This window comes from Eptatretus burgeri, chromosome 2 (assembly GCF_056783735.1).
Source record: "Eptatretus burgeri isolate ZD-2024b chromosome 2, Ebu_testis_v1, whole genome shotgun sequence".
In the NCBI taxonomy this organism is placed as follows: domain Eukaryota; kingdom Metazoa; phylum Chordata; class Myxini; order Myxiniformes; family Myxinidae; genus Eptatretus; species Eptatretus burgeri.
In genome coordinates, this window is record NC_140962.1 from 9495820 (window position 1) to 9521307 (window position 25488).

Genomic DNA, 25488 nt, shown 5'->3' on the forward strand with positions numbered 1-25488 from the left:
ACATCTGAGTGGGAATGGGGTTAAGATTTTATCATTCAGTTTTGATGTTGATGAAGAAACTCAATGCAAACGTACGAAAAGCAGAGATACAAGTATTCGTGAAGAAGAAATTACAACTCGTATTAATGTTAATAAAGAATTTGATGAATTATTTAAAGAAAACTATTTATTTGAACACATCTACTTTAATGATGAAGAAAAGGAAAATTTCCCTGTTGACCTTTATAATTCAGTGAATAATATTTTCCAATAAATAAATGGATGTGAAAGAAAGAACAAGAAGATTTAAGGAGCATCAAGAGTTTGTCAAAAGTTGGAAAACAACAGGAAGACATGAAGAAGAAACGCAGACAGAAACTAACGGGTGAAGAAGCATTTGAAAGAAAACGAGAAATTTTTTAAACCATTTTTAAAAACTTCCCAAGAAAAAATTATAGATGTTTCCACAGTTCCCACAATAGAATATACTCCAAAAAAACTTCAAATGTTAAAAGATTTCAGTCAAATGACAGAGGAAGAATTAGAGCATATAGGAGAATTAGAATATGATGATGAAGGATTATTTCAACAACTGGAAGAGATTAATCAACCCCCTGATTATATTGTGAATGCTCTTCAAAACAATGAATATTCAGCGGATTCAAAAACCAGAGCAGGAATCATTCCAACAGAACAACCATCAATATTTCATCTTGTTCAAGAAAAGGTATTGATATTTAATGATGAATTAAGGTTCTTGACTTCTGCTCAAACCCTGTTAAATTAACCCCCAGATTAACGTTTCTTCTCACAAAAGATGAAAGACAAGGTTCAAATGTGAGGGATGAATCAAAGTATTTTGATCAACCATTGGATATGAAAATAATGACGATCGAGTATATATTGATCTACTGGTCTCTCTTAATTATAGGGTTCGTCTATCTGGTAAAAGTAGGAAGAATGAGAATGAGAAACACATTATTAAGGCTTTAAGTATCCTTGGTTCAGGTGTTAGTTTTCTTCGAAATGACCCATCACAATTAGTTAATAGACTGTAATTGCTGTTAGGGAGTAAGAAGGCTGGAAATAACAATTGTTTTAATGAAGCATCAGCAATTTAGACCAGTTGATGAACATGAAAATAATTAATAAATGTTAATACAAAGACATTTTATCCCATATTAAATAAGATGAGAAGCACAATCCTTGGTTTTAATTTCAGAAGCGACCACACATCTTCATTCCCATACCCACTACAACTTGATGCAACAAAAGAATATGAGGCGTCTTTATTGTCCATGGAAACTTATAATACCTTATTTAATATCACCGAGAAAAATAACAAGTTTAGTTACTATCCGGGAAGTGGATACAAAACGATAACAGTTTCACCCGGAGCATATGAGATTTCTCAATTATCTTCCGAAATTGCCCATCTTATGAAAGAACAGGTTGATGAACCAAAAAATATTGTTGTGGATATTCACAAACGTACTTCAAAATCAACGATTAAACTTAAAAATAACTACAATGTTGATTTCACAATTGCTTATTCATTTAGAGAGTTATTGGGTTTCTCCTCAAAAAAGATTGAAACTAATGGGATGTTTTGGAGTGATAATGTCATTCAAATATCCTCAGGCATAAATTCGGTATTAATTCACTGTGATTTGATTGATGGTGCTTATAATGATGGAATAAGAACAAATACAATATTTCTATTCAGCACATACTCCACCCCAATTGGCTATAAATTCAATATGGAATCCAAAAATCTGGTTTATCTACCTGTGCCAGGAAAAACCATATACAGAGTAAATTTTAGGATAAAGGACCAAGATAATCACATGATTTATTTTAATGGAGAAATATATCCATCAGAATTCACCTATGTGAAGTTTTCCAATAAATAAATATGATGGTTATTGTGAGGAAACACGAGTTGGGAAAATATAAAATAATTACAGGGGATGGGATGTTCCTTTCCCCATGCTACAAGGGTGAAGGTATGTATCTTGGTAGAGGATACTATAAACCGAAGAGACAAAGGGGTGTCGGACATCAATTTAGAAAAAAAGGAGATGGGATAATTGATACTCTACTGGGTATAGGTTCAACTATTCTTAAACATAAAGACCAAATTGTTCAACTGCTTCTGCTGTGGGAAATGTAGCTGGTGCTATAAAGAGTATATAAGATGCCCAAAAGGAATCTCAGAAATTACAAGCAAAAAATGAAATTAAGAAAGGCAAAACTCAGTTGTCTCCCCATGAACGACAGAAAATAATTCAAATACTTGCGTCAGGGTTTCAAAAGTTTTAACATCTTTTAACCTGAATAAATACAAGTATGGAAGCAATTGATAGTATCTATGATTTGGATGATACCATTGTCATCTCAAACTCCAATAAAAAAGAAGACTACTTCAAGGTAAATGCAATAACTGGAAGACTGGAATGCAAATGGAACAAAAAGTTTTGAAATAAATAATTAATCAACAAACTCATTTGAATCATGCCGAAAGTTTCTTGTGTAAATTTACATTCACGAAGGCTGGGAATAACACAAACGCTACACTCGTAAATGATTTATTCTGGAAAATGTTTGATCATGTTCGTTTGTACATTGGAACACAAGAAGTTGAAGTGGTTGATTATGTCTCTGTTACATCTGGAATGATGAAATTTACACTATATTCATTTCGTGAAAGAATGGGAAAGGGGGCTGTCGAAGGTTTTATTCCTGATATGTCAACGGGAACAAACACAGACCCTGGATATAGTCAAAGGAAAGGAATGTATAATGATGATACAAAAGCAGGTAATAGTTTTACTCTGGCTGTTCCTTTAAGGTATATTTGGATTTTGTGATCATGATAAAGTTCTGTATGGTGTGAAAATTAGATTTCAACTCCAAAGGAATGACATTGAAAATAGATTGCTTTTTGGTGTGGCTAATGCTTTTGCTGCTCAAAATAAATTTGTTATTGATGAAATTGGTATATTATTGAATTTACTCCTATTCTTAAAACAGAAGAGATGTTGAATAGAAGACTTAACTCAAAGAAGCCACTCAATGTATCATACTTAAAAGAAGATGCCAACATGTTAAACTGAACCAAACCACTGACACATGGAATTTGTGTGTTCTGGAAGGAAAGCCATGATATCTGTGGCTCATTTTAAAACAAACCAGATGGTGATACTGCTACTTATAAGAATAATGCATTGAGTGATAATGCTAAGGTGAAACAACTTCGCGTTTCTCTAGATGGAACATTTTATCCACGAGAGAGATTGGAAATTAATTGGGAAAAAATGATTATGCTGAAGCATACAAGTCTTACCAAAAGGTGTGTGAAAGCAATGGAAATAAAGAACCCATTTTGGATCTGACAGCATTTAAAAGTCTGTATACAATCTATGCGATTGACCTTAGTGCTCAAAAGGAAACTATAAAATCTAATCGAGTGGGTACTTCCCTATACATTGAAAGAGGAGAGGGTGAAGAAGTTGATACATATTGTTTGCTTTTGGAAGAAACAGAATTACAGATTAATACAGATAATGGTGTGATGATTAGTCTCACATAATTTTTTTGATAAATAAATGAGTGGTAAAGTGCCAAAATGAGTGGTAAAGTGCCAAAAAGTGCCAAATCTATGTTAATCAAATCAATTTTCAGAAACTATCATCTTGTATTCAAAATCAAAAGCCTTGTATGATTATCGTGAAAACAATGAAGAGAAAAGGAGCAGTGAGAATTGATGTTTTGCTCACAAGATAACAGGTGGAAATCTTGAATGATACTGGCTCACTTAAAATTAAAATGTCAAAACCAATGTTGAAGAAATATTCAAAAAGGGAGATGAGTGGAGGAAATCTCCCATTTCTAATTCCTTTCATTGCTGGTTTAAGTGTGGCTGGAGCATTGTCGGGTGGTATTTCAGCAGCGGTGAAAACTGCCAACGAAAGGAAGGCTCAACTCTGGGCTCAAATAAAATGGAAAGGTATAACAAAGAGTTGGAGAAACAAATTAGTGGAAGTGGTGTCTTTGTAGATTTTGCTGAAAAACTTGAAAGTTTGCCTGATAAAGCAAGATTGTTCGTTGGAGATATGCTTTCTTCTATCGCACAAGCAGGTGTAAAATTAACTAAAAGGGGGTAAAGGATTATATCTTTCTAATAAATAAATGAGCATTGATGAATGGTTTAAAGAATTTGGAAAGAATACAACATCAAATTTAGAACTTATCAAATACTGTAAGAAATTAAAAATTCATAATGTGGTTATTTGGCTGAGATGAATTAACAAACATGTCTAAACATACAAAGAATATTATTATGAACTTAGAAGATAATAATGGGAACGGTTCTCATTGGGTTTGTATTTTTAATAGTCAAGGCAAATATTATTTTGATAGTTTTGGTCTTCCACCACCTGTTGATGTAATAAAATTCTGATAGAATGGTGTTTATTAAACATTTCAAGTCCAAGAATTAAATTCCAAGTGTTGTGGTCAATTATGTCTAAATGTGTTATTTCAACTCAACAAAAATAAAATTTTTAATGACATTATTTTTAATCTAATATAAATGACTTATGTTGGTAAAGATGGTTCTATCTCTGGTGTATCCCAAGAACTGAATATTGATTTATCAAATGATTACACAAAGGCACAGGCTGAATGAGAGAAATATAGTATCGCAAAAAATATTAATATGAAAAATGCTGATAAATTAATAAATTATCCAAGCCCGACTGATGCGAATGACCTGGTGAGATTAAGTGATTTATCCCAATATATATCCTTAAATAAAACGTCTGTGTATTCCAATGATACAGAAGTGTTGATTTTATTTCCAGGTCATACAGAATTCACAGTTACAATTGAAGTAAAATTTTATAAAGAAGGGCGTATCGTTTGTATGAGAATAGAACAATAGGGATATGATATGAATGATTTAGGGTATAATTGGTCATTTAAAATTGACCTAAAAGACCTGGAACAATTAAATCAGTCTCGTAAGGAAGAATATTATCCACTTGGTACCGAGAATGAGTTTTGTGGAAGCACGATTCGCAAACAACAAATAAAAGAATTTAATAAGGGTAAAATTAATTATGGTTTTGCCATCATTTGTATCATGAAAACACAAAGAACAGGATTATACATCAAAAGTAAGGAAATACAAAAGGATTTAACTATGGGAAGATGAGGAGGTATTTCCTGTCATTATATTAATCTGTCATTAATTTCTAATACATAAATGACAGCAAGAAGGCTTCAAGAAAATTATCATTTCTGTGCCAAGCATTCCTTCAAGAAAAGGGTATTCGGTATATTAATAAATATGTTCTTCAACATAATAATGAGGTATTTTCAATAAAAGATTGGCTTTATACTGATGTTACTAAACCAACAACTTTGGATTTAATTAGAATGTTAAATAGTGAAACAAATTTAAAGTTAAGAAAATGCAAGGCTCTTTTAGAAATTGAGAAGAAATTTTATTGGTTTTCTGTTGTAAAAAAAATTATTTTGGATCCAGGAATAACAAGAAATCCTGATGAATATATGTATGATATTCTATTTGGTGTGAGTGATTCAAGGATCATAAGGGATGAGAAAGGGGTTGAAGAAACTGAGACAAAGGAGGAGAGGGAGAAGAGAGAGAAGGAGGAAAGAGAGAAGAGAGAGAAGGAGGAAAGAGAGAAGAGAGAGAAGGAGAGGGAGGAAAGAGAGAGAATAAATAAATATAAAAATATGGAAACCAGTGACATTAAAAAAGATCGAAGGTATTACAGAAAATAAATCAATCTCAACGCAGTGAGGAGGAAAACAAAGAATTGGCAAGTCCATTCGAAATATTTGCGTCAATACTATTAACATCGGTTTCAGGGAGAAGATACAAATGAGAAAGTGGAGATAAAGAAGAGAAAGAAGGAAAAGATTATATTATTGATGATGTTGGTGCGATTGACTTTCATTTAAGTTTTACATTTTTTTCTTAAATAAATGGAGGAGAGTTGTGAGAGTTTAAATATTTCTTAAATAAACAAGCCCCACCCACACAAGCTCCACCTACCCACACAAGCCCCCCCCATGCGCCCCCACCTTTGACCCACCACCCCCCTCATCCCACCCCCCACCTTTCCCCACACACACACGGGGAGGGGAGGGGGTGGGATGAGGGTGGTGATGGGTCGTTGGGGGAGCGCACCTACCCCCCCCTCCCCCTCCTTTGCACTTCCTTTATTCTTTTTTATAATTAAGAATTAAATAATTGAAAGCAAAGCAAATATAATTAATCAAGATTGATAATATTGAACATTTTTCTTTGGGTAAATATTCAGTTGTGAGAATTAATGATCTTTCCCAGCAGTCTGCTTCAGATGTCTTGTGATTTAGAAACTCGATCAACATATTCTGTTCAAAACAAAGAGTGAAGAACAATTAGGGTATATGAAGATGATTATATTATGATATTAATAAAATAATAAATATAACATTTACCCCCAGAAGATCGAGTCTTGTGTCCATTTCATCCAGATGAGCATTTAAACTGGAACAAGTTGAAAATGAGTCATCACCCTGTAGAATTTCAACATCTTCCCATTCAAGGTTGCGAAATTCACCCATGTATGATTCAGTTTTAATGCTGAAAATAAAAAGCAACTAGTCAAAAATTACCACCAAGTGGTGGTATTGTTTTTAGATTAATTACCACCATGCCAAATAAAAGGTTGTGTACAAGGAGAACAGAAAGAGACAGACAGAGAGAGAGAGAGAGAGAGAGAGACAGAGACAGACAGACAGAGACAGATAGAGAGAGACAGAGACAGATAGAGAGACAGAAACAAACAGAGACAGAGACAGACACAGACAGACAGACACACACATACACACATACACACATATACACACACACACACACACACACACACACACACACACACACACACACACACACACACACACACACACACACACACACACACACAGTGATAATTCCTCACCTTGGACTCAGGTCTTTCAAGATCAAAGGACGTGAGAGGACTTCTTGCCATCCAAGAAAAATATCATTCAAATCTCTTCTGAACGATTGAATGTCTTTAAGAAAGTCGTTCATTTTTATCCACTCATCATGTAATTCAGATAACTCATTTTCAACATCGGTTATGAACGATGTTCTTATTGGGGACAACCTGTTAGAAAAAAAAAAAAAACAATAATTATAATTGGATAGATTAATTGATGTAGATATAATTAGAAAGATTTACTATAATTAGAGAATAATTATTAGTCGTATCATGATTTAATTAATAATCAATTGCTTCACCATCATTCTAAGAGGAAACCAGACTTTACAATACACACACACAAACACACAAACTTACCAATATTGTGATGGGTTATCTTCTTCGTCAGATGAAAGATAGTTCATGTCTCAGTCATTTACCATTGGGTCAAGATGAGAAAAATGAAAAACCGTTAAACAGAAGAGATTTTCAACCGAGAGAAATGCCTGGCTTATAAACCATGTTGGAGGAAGTCAGTTGGATCTTTGCCTAGATTTGCCTCATTGTTCTCTTTCCTGTTTTTCAACAGCTCAGTAATTCTGGAAATTTTTCCAAGCTTCCTGTTTTCAGCTGCACTCAGCTGCACAAACCCGAACAGCTTACAGAATGTGCGTAATGTATTCAGGTTTGAGCATATTTTTAACAATTTACTACAATCTCAAAATGATATGTGGCTCAGGAGGTGGTCAATCAAGAGCATTGAGAGAAGTTTATCATTTCATTTCTGCTCAACAAAGACATTTAAACCAAGAACTAAGTTCCAAAGTAATCTTTGTGAATATACTCGATGGTGATGAATGTAATAGGAAAATTAAGTTATTCCCCAAAGTAGAACATGGACAAATATTCATTGGTTTGCTCTTTGAGTGGAATGAAAATATGAAAGGGAAGAAGTGCTTTAATCAGTAAGTCTCAATTTTACATTTGCTTGTATTGGAGGGGGAGGAAATCAGTCTCCTATTTTACATTTGCTTGTATGGGAGGGAAGGGAATCAGTCTCAATTTTACATTTGCTTGTATGGGAGAGGGAGGAAATCAGTCTCCTATTTTGGGCTTTTGGGGCTTAAGTTAGAAAGTTTTTCCCTTTTGCCCCATTCATTTGAATGGCTGCCTCAGAAGCCCCATTTATCATATATATATATATATATATATATATATATATATATATATATATATATATATATATATATATATATATATATATGCAGACCACAAGGGGAAAACCAGAGATGTCAGGATAAGTCAATTTTGAAGAAACTGAAAAACAAAGTTTCAAGACTTTGGTGGAGTGTTTGATAACTGTCATGTAGATTTCTTTTCCAGTAAAAGGAAGAGTGATCATTGGCCGATAAAATTAAGCATGTAGCATTTGCCAAGTTTCTGTGTTATTTAATTTAAGAGCAAAGAACGAATCAATGTTGCAAACCGACATCACTGGTTATTCCCTTGTTTAATAATTGCCATTCAATTTTAACCCAGGATGTGTAGCAAATTCATGCTTGTTGGTTATTAGCATACATTACATGACTTTCGTGATCACAGATTATTTTTTTCAACATTAAACGGTCATTGTTTTTTTGTTTGATTGGTGTTCAACGCCATACTCAAGGGTATTTCGCTTATATGACGATGGATTCTCCATTTCTTACTCCGTACCACTTAATATGATGGAAAACCGGGATGAAACCAAGGATAAATCACCCCCGCGATAGCCGAAGTCATCTCATGTGGCTCCCTCATATGCCTAAGCAGGTTGATTGGGCGGTGGGTACATCGAATAAGGATGGGTACTCAGACGCGCTAACCATTAAGCCACGGCGTGGGTCCCATAAAAGTCACAATAAAGGTTTGACCAGGCTTCAACCACGATATGCACCAACTATGGAGCCCATGATATAACCAAATAGGCTATTGTAGTGCTCAGAGTTTATGCTGTGAAAGTTTTACAACCTTTCATTTTTTAGTTTCTCAACTCTGAATATTATGGTGGAACAGTTAACATGAATGAAAGGGAGATAACCAAGAGTAAAGTACTGACAACTCTGGGTTTCTACTTGTTCAGCTTTGACAACACTTGTTTTTTCATTGCACGGCTAAACTTTATACCATATAAATTATGTGACACCCCTGGTTATTTGTTAAAGTAATATTGTGAGAGGAAACCTTATGTTGCCAACTATTGGCAGGTGCAATAACCCTGAAATTTATAAAAAGTGACATCTCTGGTTTTCCCCTTGTGGTCTTCATATATATATATATATATATATATATATATATATATATATATATATATATATATATATATATATATATATATATATATATATATATATATATATATATATATATACACACACACACACACACACACACACACACACACACACACACACACACACACACACACACACTACGTGAATGCACCCGGCGCTGCCTGGGTTATTTTTGAATGAATTTAATCTTCTATACATATGTCTGACGTGAGCACAGTATCAGTTCCCTATTGGGCCATGGCAGACATTGGCTAAGGGAGTTGGTGAGGGGGAAACACACCCCCTCCCCCCCCCCCCGGCCGAGGGGCCTTGCCACAACGCGGGTTGAGAGGCATAATGTTGTAACTGCATTTTTGGCGAGGTTGAATGGAATGGCTCTCATGTCTAACAAAACACCATTTATTTTTCATTAGCGATTTGCAGAAAATGGGAAATTTTCAGTTACAACATTATGTCTCTCAACCCACGAAATGGTGTTTTGTTAGACATGAGAGCCATTTTATTTGGTTTCGCCAAAAATGCAGTTACAACATTATGCCTCTCAACCCGCGACATAGCCTATAACTTTCCTGGAGGCCCATCCCGACATTTTTTGTTTCAACTGGTAAGCTCCTATCTTTCACCTTTCAGGAGATTAGCGCGTGCAGACAAACAAACAAACAGACAAACAAAAAATTAAAATCATATGTTAGATATATTGTATATGGCGTTGGCCCCATGTCAATCGGCTGAACTTGAAAAATTAACGTTACAAGATCAGGTGATGACGTCTTAATTCAGAAACCGGAAGTCGGAAGTACAATTCTTTTACATCGGGACACTCCCGGGTACGTGTTCTGTCAGCATGTGAAATTTGCTGAGGATCAGTCCAGTACTTTTCGTGTGCATAGGTCACAGACAAACACACACACAAACAGACACACCTTCAACGTTATATATAGATATATATATATATATATATATATATATATATATATATATATATATATATATATATATATCTATATATATATATATATATATATATATATATATATATATATATATATATATATATATATATATATATATATATATATATATATATATATACACACACACACATCTATGTAAAGACATACTGTATGTGCAAGACCCAATTGTGTCTCTCACCCATAATTGGAGGGAAGAATCAATCAGCTCTCAACGAATCGATTCCTCAGGTGGCTAGAACTTTCAAATAAATCAACTTCCATGCTCTTCTAATCGAAGAAGGAGGTATAAAGTAACCAAGAAAAACTCCACATGGTGAGCCCTTTGCTGTTTCAAACCCTACCTGGGTTCCTCTACAGCTGCAGACACAAGTAGCACATACTTCATGTGAAAATCAAAATGATCCATTCCCCCTCAGCTGCCAGACTGGTTTCATGTTTTTTGGGTTCTTTGTTTTCAATGTCAAGGGTCGTATTAGAGCTAACACACAGAATGTATAAGGGGAGCAGGAAAGAAGGGGGGAGGGGGGGGTTGAGAAGGACAAAACAGTGGGGAACAGAGACATGAGGAGATCTGTGGAAGGGAGCTGGATGGGGTGGAGTAACAGGGTAAACAAGATGGACACTACAGGGACTTTCAAATCCTTAAACGACAGGGACTTTCAGGAAGGAAAGCAGATAATTTTAAGGAGGTGGTTTTGTGGTAGATTAACGGAGGTAGAAAATATCGAGGATTTGGATGGGGGAAAATAAGAGATGGTGTTGAACAGCTGTATTGAAGACCTGGAGGGAAGAGCGGGATGGAAAGTGGGTGAAAACACTTGTGGGCGAATCGTCAGTGACAGCATAAACAGAAACACACACCACCAAGGCTCGCAAGCTTGTACCATGTGCAATGTCAACAGCAGTTAACATAAATAACAAGAAATAGCAATCAGAGATTACAGACCATCGCCAGGATTTGTTTTGTGTGGTGTATTTTGTGTGGCAAATAAATTGAAGGATGTACTAAATGAAAGGTTGTAGATTGCAAATGAATTCTCTAAATGGTCTAGTTGCGAATGCATAAAGGTCAATGGTCTGAAAAATAGTGAAGGTCAAATGGTCTGAAGGTCTATAGGTCGAAAAGTGTAAAGGTTGAAAGGTCTAAAGGGTTTAAATGGGCCTAAAGGGTCTAAAGGGTAATTATATAAATATGGAGAGAAGAGGGAAGGGGTTGTGGAGTAATTTGTAAATATGGAGGGAAGGGGTAGGGAAGGGTAATCTTTGAATATGGAAGGAGTGTGTAATATATAAATATAGAGAGAAAAGGGGGTGGGGTGTAAAATGTGAATGTGAATTACCAACGACAGTACCTCTAACATAATATGTAATGCAACAAATACACACTTTAATGGAACATTTTGACGGGTAACAAAGCTGTACAAATGGCTGCAGTGGTGGGATCAGCAGGTGCAATATGTCTGCTTATCTTTATATATATATATATATATATATATATATATATATATATATATATATATATATATATATATATATATATATATATATATATATATATATATATATATATATATATATATATATATATACTCTGGAATTCAAGATATTTTGGCAAATGTTAGCCTTTTCTTTCAATTTCACAAAGTCAGAGAAGGTCTGTGCTCGAGGCAAAGGTCTCGCTGACGTCTGGTGGTGGACGTGATTACGCCGCTCGATTCCATGAACCTTGGCGCCGTTATGTCATTGGGGGTTTTCCCCTCGTAATCCCGTCGTCATGTCTGGCTAGCCCGCCAGGAGGTGAGAGTGGCTAGTCGGGAGGAGTTATTGCACGACGTTCAGGAAAAGGTCAGTAATTCGTTAAACGTTTGTGCGAAGCGGAGTCAGATCATGCACAAATCACAAGCTATTCAAATCCCAGTAAGTCAGTGGAAAAGGCCAACTTGTTTGAGATTTTGACAAATTTATTTTCCTGTATTTTACCTTATTTTTGTGATGTAAGGAGGGTGTTAAAAAGCTTTAAAGTCGGATAGAATGCAATCTCAAAGAGGGGATTTATTTTTTTAAACAAATAAAGGCAGAACAAGGTCATTCAAAATCATTTGTATACTTTTATATGATTTTATAAAAGATGGTGGAAAAATTAACAATTCATATTTGGGATTTGAATATGGGATCCCAGCATCATTTGCCATATGTGCTCAAATTGGAGCATCAAACGATTGGGGTTGGAAATCAAGTGGTCTAGGTGGAAGGGAAGAGAATGTGGGGAAATGGTTAGGGGGAGAAGGTGCATGCACTGCATGGGGCAAAGTTTTTGGAGGCTTGCTTGTTCCAGCAGCACAGTGTCCACAGTTGCTGCAGACAGATTAATAATCCAATTACTTTAAAAAATGGCAAAAAGTTTAATATTCCGTTACAACATGAAGTTAATTGGGTTGAAAAGAAATACGACAGCTTTGCAAATTCCAGAAGCAAACTTTAATGAAGAAAACTTCAAAAAAAATTAAAGTAAAAACCAGGAAAAAGATATTACAAATGAATGTTTAATGTGTATCGAAGAATGGGATTCGTAATACACACCTTATACTTGGAGCATGTTGCCTTCCCCCTCTTTTCATGTCCATATGATGTCCCACTGCAAACCCATCCCAAAACCCTTTCTAACCTACATTTTAAACAGATGGCCTCTAATGCTGGGCTTTAATGCAGCCCTACACGAGCATGGCTTATATTGTTGTAATCACTAATTCCTAGCGAACAAAGTGCCACAAACCACACCTCTACAATGTATTAGTTAATTTTATAAAGCTGGAAATAAATGCAGCCATTAAAAACATTCATAACCAGCACACACACACACACACACACACACACACACACACACACACACACACACACACACACACACACACACACACACACACACACACACACACACACACACACACACCATGCAAGTAAAACCACTGCTCGATACCTGGAGGGGAAGACCTTATACTGTTGAGTTGGGCAAATGTGAAATAGTTACAGCCTGACGCTACGCTTCTCCCAGATATATTGCTGCCTTTGGCTGCAGGTGTGCGATCTTTTGTGAAGCAGAAAGCAGCTCGGTCTGTGGACGCATTGGCCACGCTTGCAGGATGTTCAAGGCCGTGCAGAGCTATGAAGCTCATTTCAATAATTTCAATAACTAAAAACACCAGCTCAATATCCCCTCCCTGCTCGACATCCTGCTTTTTCTTCACGTGGTGAACAGATGGATGTGTCTTCTTTTAGTCATAGTAAAACCACACTCCCTCTGGTAGGGATCAGTGGTTAAACCACTTGTATTATTCTCCATTTATACGTAAACATTGCAAGTCGTCTCCCCATTCTCGCTAAAGGGGTAGGAAGGGGGGGGGGGGTTGGTGTTGAGGAGGGGAATTTTTTTTTTACCTCTGACCTGACCCTGGGTAACTCGAGCACATATGCGAAATATGGCAGAGATCCACCCAGCCATTTTTGATTATATAATTATCCTACGTGCATGCATACATATACATACATACATACTGTAACATTTCTGGGAACCGTGACCTCGAGGTGGCACCCAACATACAGCAGTTCCCGAGTTCGTTATTTTGTTATTGTGTGTTATCAGACAGGGTCCCTCCTTTTACCTCGAGGGTAGGGAAATATGCATTGTGTAGGATTAGAGATTTATCCCCTTTCAGGTACTCTCCACATGCTCAGTCTTCACTTCTTGCTATCATTGCCTTCTCGTTATCCTTTTTCAAACACATGCCTGCCATAGCCCAACTATCACTTCAACACGCCATGACTCAATCATCACTCCAGCTAGCAATCACCATACCTTCCTTCACAGCAAGCGATAACCACCTCACCTGTCAAACCTTCCACGAGCGCCTCCATGCAACATCCATGTGACCATTGAGGGCGCTACACCCAAGCTCCCATGGAATCGTCTGGAGATGATGCGCATGCTGTGGCCAGGTGTATCTGGAGCTATCTCAGGAGCTGCGGGCCTGAAGGGGTGTGACGTCATGCTGTGGTGAGCCCATGACCAATAAGCATGCTGCATTCAGAGCTCAGGGAGCAAAGCATGACTCTCCTCCCTGTAGCTATGCCTGCAGAGGGCAGTTGATGAACTCTGACCTCCCTTGACTCTCGGCCCAACTCAGGCTGCTTAAAAGGGCAGAAGGCCCAATCGTTCAAAGCTGTTGGAACTCACTGAAGGATTGGACGGAATGAGCAAGCCGGTCTGGATGAGTGCCAAAGTAGGCTGCGCTCGGTCGTGGGACGAGTTGGGTGGTGTCCCAGGAAGAGGCGGGAGGTCACGCCAAAACCAGCGTGGGAATATATCTCCATCACTGACATATATATGACCTTTTTCTTTCACTCTAGTTCGTCTACTTGAGACACACAGGGAGCTAATGATTCAGGGCAGCGAAGAACCCGCCAAAAATTCTTTTCAGTGTGACTACACTGATACACACCCTTTCCCCTCTTCCTCTCAACTCTAGAGCTTGCACTTGCACCCATCACTTTTTAAACATACATCGTGATACCATGCGAGTAAAATTCAAGTGAAATTCACACAAAGTGAATGAGGCAAATAAGAAGAACAGTCAAATTGACACCTATCAACAAAGTCAATTCTATTTGGATGTTCTCCACTTTTTGCCGACATAACTTAGGGTCAATGGAAGAGATAAATATCACTTCTAGTCTTCAGAGATGTGATATATTGCATTCTCCACTCAATATCTTGAATGCATCCACATTTTACTCTTCAGCACAGTTTGCATTCTCAATAAAATTCTGTCCAATAGCAGATACACACTATGTTGGGGTTGATGCTAGGACCTTCCTACAAGCACGTACCGGCTGTATTCGTGTTCCAATAATGTTTTTCCTGATGGACAAAGGGATGTGCTGTTTGACTCTGTCAGTCAGAGTCTGGGTAGTTCTGGGCAGTAGGAGGTGATGACTTATCAGTGGAGAACATCCAATTGGAATTGACTTTGTTGATAGGTGTCTATTCGACTGTTCTTCTTCCTTACCTCATTCACTTTGTGTGAATTCCACCTGAAGAGAACGCAACAAAAAGCTTTGTGTTTTTTTTTTAGTCTGTTGTCTGGTGATGTCCTTCAAATGTCTCTGTTTATGTCTATATTGAAGTTTTGTAGTACCAAGCATCTTTCTATTTACTGTATATACAGTATGTCACACAAATTCTCCCCCTGTTGTATATGCATCACACCCTACAAACACTCTGCATATGTGCTTTGCCATCCATAGTGAATAAAACCTTCACTTGTATGCATGACCACCTCGTGTTCCTCCTATAAATAAACCCATATATGTTTTTCCCAACTTACTCACTGTGACTTTTCCGTATTAGTCAAACATAGTCTGCACCATATGATAGACTGGAAGTTCTGGCCCATTGTTTGGCTCCGTGATTATCCAGTGCGTACTCATGGTTCTGCTTGGCCGTACGAATAAATAGATGGTGCGCACTGAGTGCATGAACCTTAATTGGTCAGGCCAAACCAACGGACAGGTTAACGTTTAATAAGACAGTGGACACTGCCGGGCTTGGCCGTTCTAATCGATGTTTTCAGTTGCTTAACAACACGAAGGGCCGTGGACTTCTCTGTGGCATGTCGGCTAGCAGGGTCAGAGGTTGGGAAGAGCTCGAGAAGTTCCCCCTCGTGGTGAACCCCAAATACCGGTTCCGTAACAATGCATACATACATAATACATAGATCGAATTGCCTTTTTTATACATTATCTAAGCTCATGGAAGAGTTAGATTTTGTGCACTGAACGGATTAGGACACAACAAAACAAAAGGAACATTTGAAAGAGGGGGGGAGGGGGAGACCAACAGCAGAGGTGAAGCCCAAGATAGAGGCAGACTTGGACAAACAATGGGTGTGGAGAGGAATGAGGGGTAAGAGAGGATGCATAGGGTGGACAAGATGGTTACGGAAGGAAACTCTCAGGAGGGAAAACTGGATCGTTGGAAGGAGGAGGGATTGGGGTGGTTTAACATGGTTAGAAAATATTGTCATGTCCAGGGGGTTAGCCCCTACCTGGACGAATAACCAAATGATTTCCCTTCGATGCGAACAGCCGAGATTCTCGGGAGATTACGGCACGTGCGCGACTGGAGGGCGGCAAGGTGCATCACAGACGGATGCACATCACAGGGGTGTTATACTTGAACCCACGACAAATAGGCAACACAAGAAACAAATAAATATGGGGGTTTCATGAAAATAAATCAAATATTTACAATGGTAATAATTTAAAATGGATAATAATGAGATGCGAGGTAATCTACATTTCTATTTGAGGCACCTCCACACAGACTTTAATACAGACAAGGGGACAGAATAAATAAAACAAAAATTATCCCATTCTCCAGACACTTAGCTCTGTGCCCAGAGATGAGTTTCTGAAGCTTGTGGTTTGCCAAACCGTGTCGCCACTGCATGGGAAAACACGCCCAATTGGGGTTCACCAAACCGCGTTGTCACTGTGCGGGAAAGCGTGCCCCCAAATGGCGCCAAGCCGCTCTCTCGGTGGGAGATGTACAGGAGGCAATTCGGGCGGTGATATTCAACACCAGCACCCAGAAATCGCCGGGCAGCTTCATTCATCGATTGCATCGATGCCGCCGCCACTCCTCTGCAGAATGACGACGTCTTCTCCCCCCCCCACCCCCCCCCCCCCGATGGCACAACATGAGGCTTTGAGGCACGCTCACTCGACCCAGCCAACAGTCAATGGTCAGCATCTTGCTCCATCACGCGAGCAAATTCACCTCAGCATGAACATGAGAATCGTGCAGCCTTCTTCACCATGTCGGGGGAAAGCCAGCTGTAATTCCCTTCTCTTCCAACTGCCAATCCTGCCTCACTCGCTTCTGTACCGCTCCTTCTTCGTGTCCCGCTCTGAACCTAACTCTCCTCTATCTCTGATGTCACGCCCATTAATCATCCACTCCAGGGGCATGGTTTGCTCGTTGCCATTCCTGGAGGTGGGGATTCTTGCCTGCTTGGAAATATCTAGCTCGGTTGTTGTTTTAGGGACGTGATCCCTTTTTATCGCAATCTTGGAAATGCAAAAACATAGGAAAAGGTCACAGGGGGCAATCATATACTGGGAGATATTCGCCTTAATCTCTTCCTAATTAATAGAGCACCACCCCTGTGTGGTGACACATAACACTTAAGCTCACAGTTTCCCCACTTAATTTACATCGAGATGTCTCCTACACGTCCACGGACCAAGCTACTCCATACAATCTTACCTTTTCTATGAAATTCCTCTATTTACCCCCAAAAACATAAGAATATCATGGTTTTGGATTGGAGATGATCTGAGATGGTGGTGAACAGCTGCCTCGAAGACCGAGAGGGAAGAGTGAGTTTGATGAGAATGTGGAAGTTGATTCCACAAGTGGGAGAAAAGAGGAACAGATGAGTGGAGGTGAGCAGTGATCCTGGATTTAGGTAGCTCAACCAGAAGGGGGTTGGTGGTGGACCGTGTATGCCACAAAGAAACCTGGGGGGGGGGGGACAAAGCATGGAAAGAGCAAAGGGTGCAAGACCAGAAAGGAGGCAGTGGAAGACAAAGAGATCACCGACCTGTCTGCGATGGTGTGGTAATATACCCATAGACAGCTTCATCGCGAGAGATTACAATAATTGTGAAGGCCTTGATTTACATGGCATCTAGCTGAACAAGATGTGAGAGGCAGGGGAGCCACTCCAGATGGGAGAGCAGTGCTCCATCAAGCTGTGGATGAAAGCCTTGTAGATAGATAGGAGTTCAGGTGTGCCATGGAAAGACTTTATACGATGGAGGATGCCCAATCGGCGGAGAGAGTTTGGAGAGTAAGGAAGGATGCCAGACTGTATCAAAAGCACAATATATGTCCAGAGAGATGACCCTGAATTGATGTCTGACATTAAGGGCCTCCATCCATTGTTGAGTGAGTAGAAGCAGCATGTCCAAAGTGGAGTGACATGGTCTGAAACCACATTGGTGATCTAAGATGAGGTTGTTGAAGAAAAATGAGGATTTCGTATCAACTGTGATGATGGATTCTATGACCTTGCTGATGATTGGAAGTAAGCTGATAGGTCTGTAGTTGAGAGGATGAGTTTTTGCACATTTTTATGTAATGCAGTGATGTTGGCGGATTTCCAAGCAGGTGGAAGATGACTGAGGGCAAATGACGGTGAAAAGGGCAGAGAGAACATGGGAAATTGCAGCAGAGCAGGTTTTTAGGACACGTGAGCTGATGATGTCTGTCTAGCCTTGTTTTAGTATGACATCCAAGGCTTGAGGCACATCATGTAAAAAATGGCAAATTTGCTAACACGTAACAGTGATGAGTAACAGCTGTTTGTGGGATTGCCTTTACAGCTATTAAAATGATTGTATTAAAGTGGTCACGTGGACAGTGTAAACTTGTTTGTGGAAATGGGCCATAAAGCTCATGGAGTAACTTTATGAATATATTACTTTCAAGACAAGAGCTATAGACTTATTTCTGGCACTGGACGTTATTCTTCGCAATGGGGGTTTTCTTGGGCTCGGACCAACTATCAGCTGGAAAGAAACTGACACATAACATCAAAAATAAAGGGAACCAGATATTCCTTCAGCAAAACTTTATCATCCGAGAGCATACAAAAACCATAAATCCTCGCAGGATCATATGAATATTGAGAAGTCCCGAACTAACTGCTTCAAAGAATAAACCGAAATCAGGAAGAGTAATATGGATTATTAATAAAGGCAAATGACTTATTTATCATCATGGTATGTGGGATTTATTCCTGGGATCACGGCATTATAGTTAAGGAAATTCTGGGATCATAATCCTGGGATGACAGCTCAGATAGAAATGCCAAACTGTTCATCCCATTTTTTTTTTACAAGTTATAAATGATATCCAGCTGCATCATTACCACTATGCATCTATCAATTTGCTCTAAATTAGAGACAGCCATAGTGGTTGGACTGTTCAGAGAGTAGTGAGGTTGGCTGAGAAGGTATGAACAGCCATCACAAAAAGACATAAACAATTGTACACAAACTTAAATACAGTATGAATCTTTTCATCTCTACCCCTTCCCATTGCAACTTTCCTTTGCTATGTTCATGTAAGATTGCAAAATTTCATCACCCAGTCTTGAACAGCTGTGTCTGGTTGAGCTCCTCAGCATAGCAAAACGAATGATATTTTTGGTTTAATTCCACTAATTGAAAAAGTAGGCTGACAAGATATCTCGGAGGTATATGTTTACTCACCTTTGAGCTGTTCAACTGCCGAGTCCAGATAAACCTTCACCCTGGTGTTTCGCAAGCAGGGCAAGGCATCATTGCGTGCATCATCCATCGGAAGGATGTAAAGCTGGGGGACCCGTTTGCCAGCAATGGTCGTTGGTGGATGTTGAAGATCCCACAGGGCCTTTCATGAAGAAGATGAGAGGATGAGAGGAGGTCATTTATCACCAGCAAATCCAAATGCAATTCCCAGCTCCAACCTAAAGGGAGCACTGCATCAGCAGCACAGTTACGCTCCCAGCAACGATGCAAACCAGCAGCCACTTGCTGCATATGAACGAATTAATGGATTGCAAAAGCACATAGGAGATAACAATTAAACCAAGCAACATCAATGAACTATGATTAATACAACCCAATTTTACGTGAACCCTTGTCTAGCTTTCCCAAGAACTTGTGTCACAATCTTACATCCTTATTCTTCAGGATGGTTGAGCATTCTCTAACTTGGAAATCCTGAGGTATGCGTTTCTCTGGAATTTCTTTGTGGCTGGCTTAATCAAAACAGTAATTGCAATTATCTAATTTATTCTTCATAATTCAAAACTTGCAATTTTCTAATAACAAAACTTCCAGCATTTATATAGACACTTAGCTGCTGCCAACTTTTTATTTTATCTGAAATCAATCTTGTAATAAAGCAAAGCGAGATTTTAATGCAGGATGATTATTTAGGTTCGCGGAAATGGTTTTACGCTCAAACATTTTTTTCGACTTGGCTTGCACCTTCATTGAGACATTAATCACAGGCACACAAGCACGGGGACCGTAATTGTGAAATAATTTGGAGGTGTGTGAAAAATCCGTCACACGCTTCTGCATATAACCTCCTCCTAAATAGTCCTGACAGATGCCGTGGTGCAGCAGACCCACTGTAGATCTGCAGAAAATTGAGGCGATGGTTCAAAAATGTCATTAAGTCCATTTATATGCGTAAAAATCATTGTTCAGGGGGGCAAAGTATGCATTTATAATGAAACACGATTGTATGGTGTAATAGTCACAGAAAAGGTATGCCTTGTTATGGCATGTAGATGTTTTCTTCATTTTAATGATTGGTCAGATCGCAAGTTTTTAATAATAGGCCTGGTGTGCAATTTCTGGTGCCAATTCTTGCGTTTTAAGATGTAAATTCAAACATTATGAAAAGTCAAATAGGAGGTGCATTGAGGAGACGGCAAGGAAAATATGACTTCAGGAGAGCTCATATTTACCAGGTTCATCTATGAGTCGTCTCCTTCACGGTTTCATACCCATTGAGGTATAATACGACGTAGAAAGCTGCCGTCTTTCTGTGATGCCAGGAGAGAAGCTGTAGTGTGAAACACATTCTCTTAGCTAAACAATTCTTAAAGCAATCTCATCTAGAATCGTGGGGATGTAAAATTCAATGATATATTTGACAAGAGGTGTGTGTGTGTGTGTGTGTGTGTGTGTGTGTGTGTGTGTGTGTGTGTGTGTGTGTGTGTGTGTGTGTGTGTGTGTGTGTGTGTGTGTGTGTGTGTCCTCCATAACTCCAAAGCCATGAAACCTAGTAGCCTGAAACTTTGCATACATACTAAGAAAACTCCAAGGAAGTGCAAGAGTGAAAATTGTGTTTAGGTTAATTAAAACACCCATTTTGAAAATAATTAACGGCCTTATTTAATTATATCCTTCATCAGGTGATCCTTGGCCACCTCGCTATCTGCAGTCTAAAGGCATATCCAGGGTTACTAACTGGGGTCTGAATCTGCCATGTTTTTTGGCCTGCTCAACCATGCCTTGACTAGAAACAGGCCGCAACGATTTCTTTATGATAAAGTTTTTTTTTCACTTTCCTCATTAATATTGTTGTGGTTGACGAAATTCACAAACCACCATTCAGGTCCCTTAGGTGAGATATCTCTGTAAGTATATGTGTAGTTAGGCCCAAACCCATTGTTTAGAGGGAATAAATGTCATTCATTCGGGCTGCGACCCCTCTAGATAGCCGTTTTTCTTTTACTATCTTTATTTTGGACCAGCCGCCATCACTACCATCACAACCACCACCAACCACGTCTCAACAGCCATCACACAACAAGCACCAACCGCAACGCCGCTTCACAACAACAGCCACGACCCTTGCCGTCACATCTCGCTCTCGCAACCATCGCATCACCGTCATTCCCGCGCCGCTTGTGGGCACCGATACTGGACTCGTGCAGGGCGCGCACCGAGCAGCGGGTGCAGAAACACCAGCCTTTCCGAAGAAATCGGATCAAAAACAACTCACGCCCACTTCTGTTCCGTCCTATCAGCGAGCATGGGGCGATTTGGCCCCGCCTCCAGGTGCGTCGGAGTAATATCGCAAAATGCAGATTCATGGATCAAAAAGCATTCACGCCCACTTTTCCTCTGTCCAATGGGGAGCCAGCCAGAGGTAAAGGGTCGAAGGTGAAGGAGCGAGGCCCCGGGGGCTATAAAGGGCCGCGTTCGCTCGCCGGCAGTTGAGTTGAGTTGGGAAGTCAGTGAAGAGAAGAGTCGGAGAAAGCAGTTGGACGGAGCTGAGGAGAGTGGGAGAGTTGGAGAGGTGGCGGCGGCGAAGGCAGTCGAGAGGGCGCTCGTGTCAGAGTCGGGGAGCTGCGGAGAGGAGAGGCCAGTAACGCGACCGAGGTCGCGGTGGAGACGCTCGTCGCGGGACCCGAGCCAGCGACATATCCTCATCCCCCCGAGCATCAACAACCCCCTCCTGTTTCCCCTCGCGCTGAGATAGTGCGAGAAGGGGGCCCCGTTCCCACCCCATACCAGGCAGTGCCAGCGAGGCCCGCGGAGTCGGGGCGCCACCGCCATTTTGCGGCTCATCACCAGACGGGTAGGCTCGACGCGGTCTCGGCCCCAGGCCCGTCTGCCCCCTCATAGTTGAGGGTGGTCCCTTTTTCTTTTGCTTTGAGTATATGTGTTGTCGGCGCCGTCTGTGAAGTAAAACTGTATAAGTGTTGCCGTGTGCTCGGTAGTCGGTGGTATATCTGCATTGTGTTTCACTTTTACATTTGCTTTTTGTGCATTATTGTTGTGTTTCTCTTTTACATTTGCGTTTGGTGTATAATTGTATATGTGTGCTATCCGTGTGCCATCGCGAAATAAATGTGCTTTATGTTGAACCGTTTTTCCCATTTCGCTTCGTCTTTTCCTCTATTGAATCTCCATCTTACTTCACGTAAAGGGTTGGTCGTGGGCTAAAACGCCCGATAATTAATCGAACCGTCGGGGTTGACGATAACACCGCTCGGTTATCCCGATAGTACGGAACGGGTCGCTTAAAGTGGCCCGTGTCCGAAGTCGACCTGCGGCGAGGTGCGATCGCCCGGTCTACCCTCCGTGTGGGTACTTAGGTAGGTCGAATTTGGCGAGCAACCCTATCCCACGCGGGGGGCCGATTGGCACGATCGTGGTGAGGCCGAAAGGCCCACCCGTGACTAGTTCCCGGCGTTAGTCCGAGAGGGTCACGACAGGATTGTCCGTCTGGTGGGCAACGTGCCGCGATTCGAGTTATGTGGCCGTCCGCACGCCGGCGGGCGCGAATCTGCAACAATATTATCAAATGCCTGTTCATCAAAGCTACGGATCGCTGGGTACATTGCAATGCTTATAAACGCCCAGAGATGCTCGCATTTGTGGCGTTATTTAATTTCATGCGATAACCTTGAGAATCTCTGAAACTAAACTGAATTACAAAATTTAACTTCCAGATCGAACTTTGCAGCAGTACTGATTTCTAAGAAAACAGTGTTTATTTCTCCAATTCGGACATGTTTGACATTTTAGGCATCTCCGGGAGGTGTATGTTTAATATGATGATTCGGTGGTTGCGAATCGTGTACCAATCATGTTTCTTATCAACTGTTTCGTTGAAGTGTGAAACCCACTTGGCGAGCGCTCTACAATGTTCGCACTATTACTGAATACTATATATCGATCAACTTGAACAAAGTTCAGGGGCCATTTGTGTGCAATGGCCATGTGTTATTGTGCGGTGCAACAGGCGGTGGCTGGCTTGCTGAAAATGTGAAATTATATCTTACACAATGTTTTCCCTTTTTCTTCTTCCATTATATGACCCATCACTTTGGCATAGATAAATATGAATAAAAATTTAACGTTTTATTTTTAAAAGATTCTTCAACAGTTTTGTGGATTTCTTGGTAAAGCCACTTGGCACATGTTCTTCAAGCTTCAATCAATGGCGATACCCGATTTGCTACCGGAGGTAGGAAGGCAAAATAAATTATATAATCACAATGAGTAAAAAATGTTTTCAGTTATGAAGTCATGAATCGCCAGAAAGTGGCAGGAAAGCGGAGAGGTATGCATGCTCACTCTAAGCTCTCTACCCTGGGTTCGAATTGTGTGTGTGTGTGTGTGTGTGTTTGTGTGTTCAGTCAATAAGAATATCATATCATTCTTCCTCTCTCTCTCTCTCTCTCTCTCTCTCTCTCTCTCTCTCTCTCTCTCTCTCTCTCTCTCTCTCTCTCTCTCTCTCTCTCTCTCTCTCTCTGTTTGCTATGAGGCGTCGCTTTCCCTACCTCCGCCGCCCTTCCTCACTCTTCCCCTCTTCCTAACCTCCCCTTCCCCACCCCTCCCCTGACTCCCCTCCATCCTCCCTCTCCCTCATGCACAGATTTATCCCCTCTCGTGTTCAGTTGTCTTACCCTTCCTCCCGCCCTTGGTTTACTGAAGCTTGTGGCGAGGCAGTTGTCCTGAAACAACTTGCCTTTGCCTCATGGAAAGCAAACCCAACTGAGGGCAATCTCAGTTCTTTCCACAAAGCTCGGAACAAGTGTGTAGCTACCCTCAGGAGAGCCAGAAAACAACATCTTTCTCATCTCAAGTCTGAACTCTCAAACCTCTCTCCCTCCTCAAAATCCTGGTGGCGTTTAATCAAATCTGTTTCTGGTGTATGTTCCCCCTCCATCCCCTCCCTTACCTCAAATGGCCGCACTGCTGATTCCACACGTGATAAAGCTGAATGTCTAAACTCGGTGTTTGCAGCTAAATCTTGTGTCCCAAACCCATCACTATCTCTACCCACTTTACCCAGTCGCACCCAACTGTCCCTGGACTCTGTATCCTTTTCTCCTGACAAGGTGGAGAGCTTGCTTTCAAACCTCGAGTCAGATTCTGCAACCGGTCCAGACGGCATCAGCCCACGTGTCCTCAAAGCCTGCTCTTCTGCTCTTGCTCACCCTCTCTCTGTTCTATTCACCCTCTCATTTTCCCAAGGTCATCTGCCATCTGCTTGGAAATCTGCTAACATCACTGCCCTGCATAAAAAAGGTGCAAAAAACAGATCCCTGTAACTATAGACCAATCAGCCTTCTCCCAATCATCAGCAAGGTTATGGAATCCATCATCGCTTCAGACATGAAATCCTTCCTCTTCTCCAATGGCTTGATTTCCAATCATCAATTTGGTTTCAGACCAGGTCACTCTACCCTAGATATGCTGCTACTGCTCTCCCATCAATGGATGGAGGTCCTCAATGCCAGACAGGAAATCCGAGCCGTATCCCTGGACATATCACGTGCTTTTGACACAGTCTGGCACCCTGCCCTACTCACCAAACTCTCTTCCCATGGTATTCCAAGGCCATCTCCACTCATGGCTCGCAGACTTCCTCTCCTGTCGCAGTCAACGTGTGGCCCTAAATGGAGTTCTTTCATCCCCTCTTCCTGTGCAGGCTGGAGTTCCTCAAGGTAGCGTTCTGGGCCCTGTTCTTTTTCTGGTTTTCATCAATGATCTCTCGGACTCTCTGGAAAATCCTCTATTTCTCTTTGCCGATGACTC

At 40.3% G+C, this 25488-nt stretch overlaps 2 long non-coding RNA genes across 2 annotated transcripts in view; one reads left to right on the plus strand and one right to left on the minus strand.

Moving 5' to 3' along the window:
- Positions 1-25488, plus strand: part of LOC147031402 (uncharacterized) — a 126818-nt gene that overhangs the window by 33472 nt on the left and 67858 nt on the right. The gene's annotated exons all lie outside the window — the stretch shown is intronic.
- LOC147031403 (uncharacterized) lies at positions 6236-8177 on the minus strand. Its single transcript, XR_015051841.1, has 4 exons — positions 7380-8177; positions 6999-7187; positions 6496-6640; positions 6236-6408 (listed from the first exon to the last, which is right to left on the minus strand). It is a non-coding gene; the product is annotated as an uncharacterized LOC147031403 (long non-coding RNA).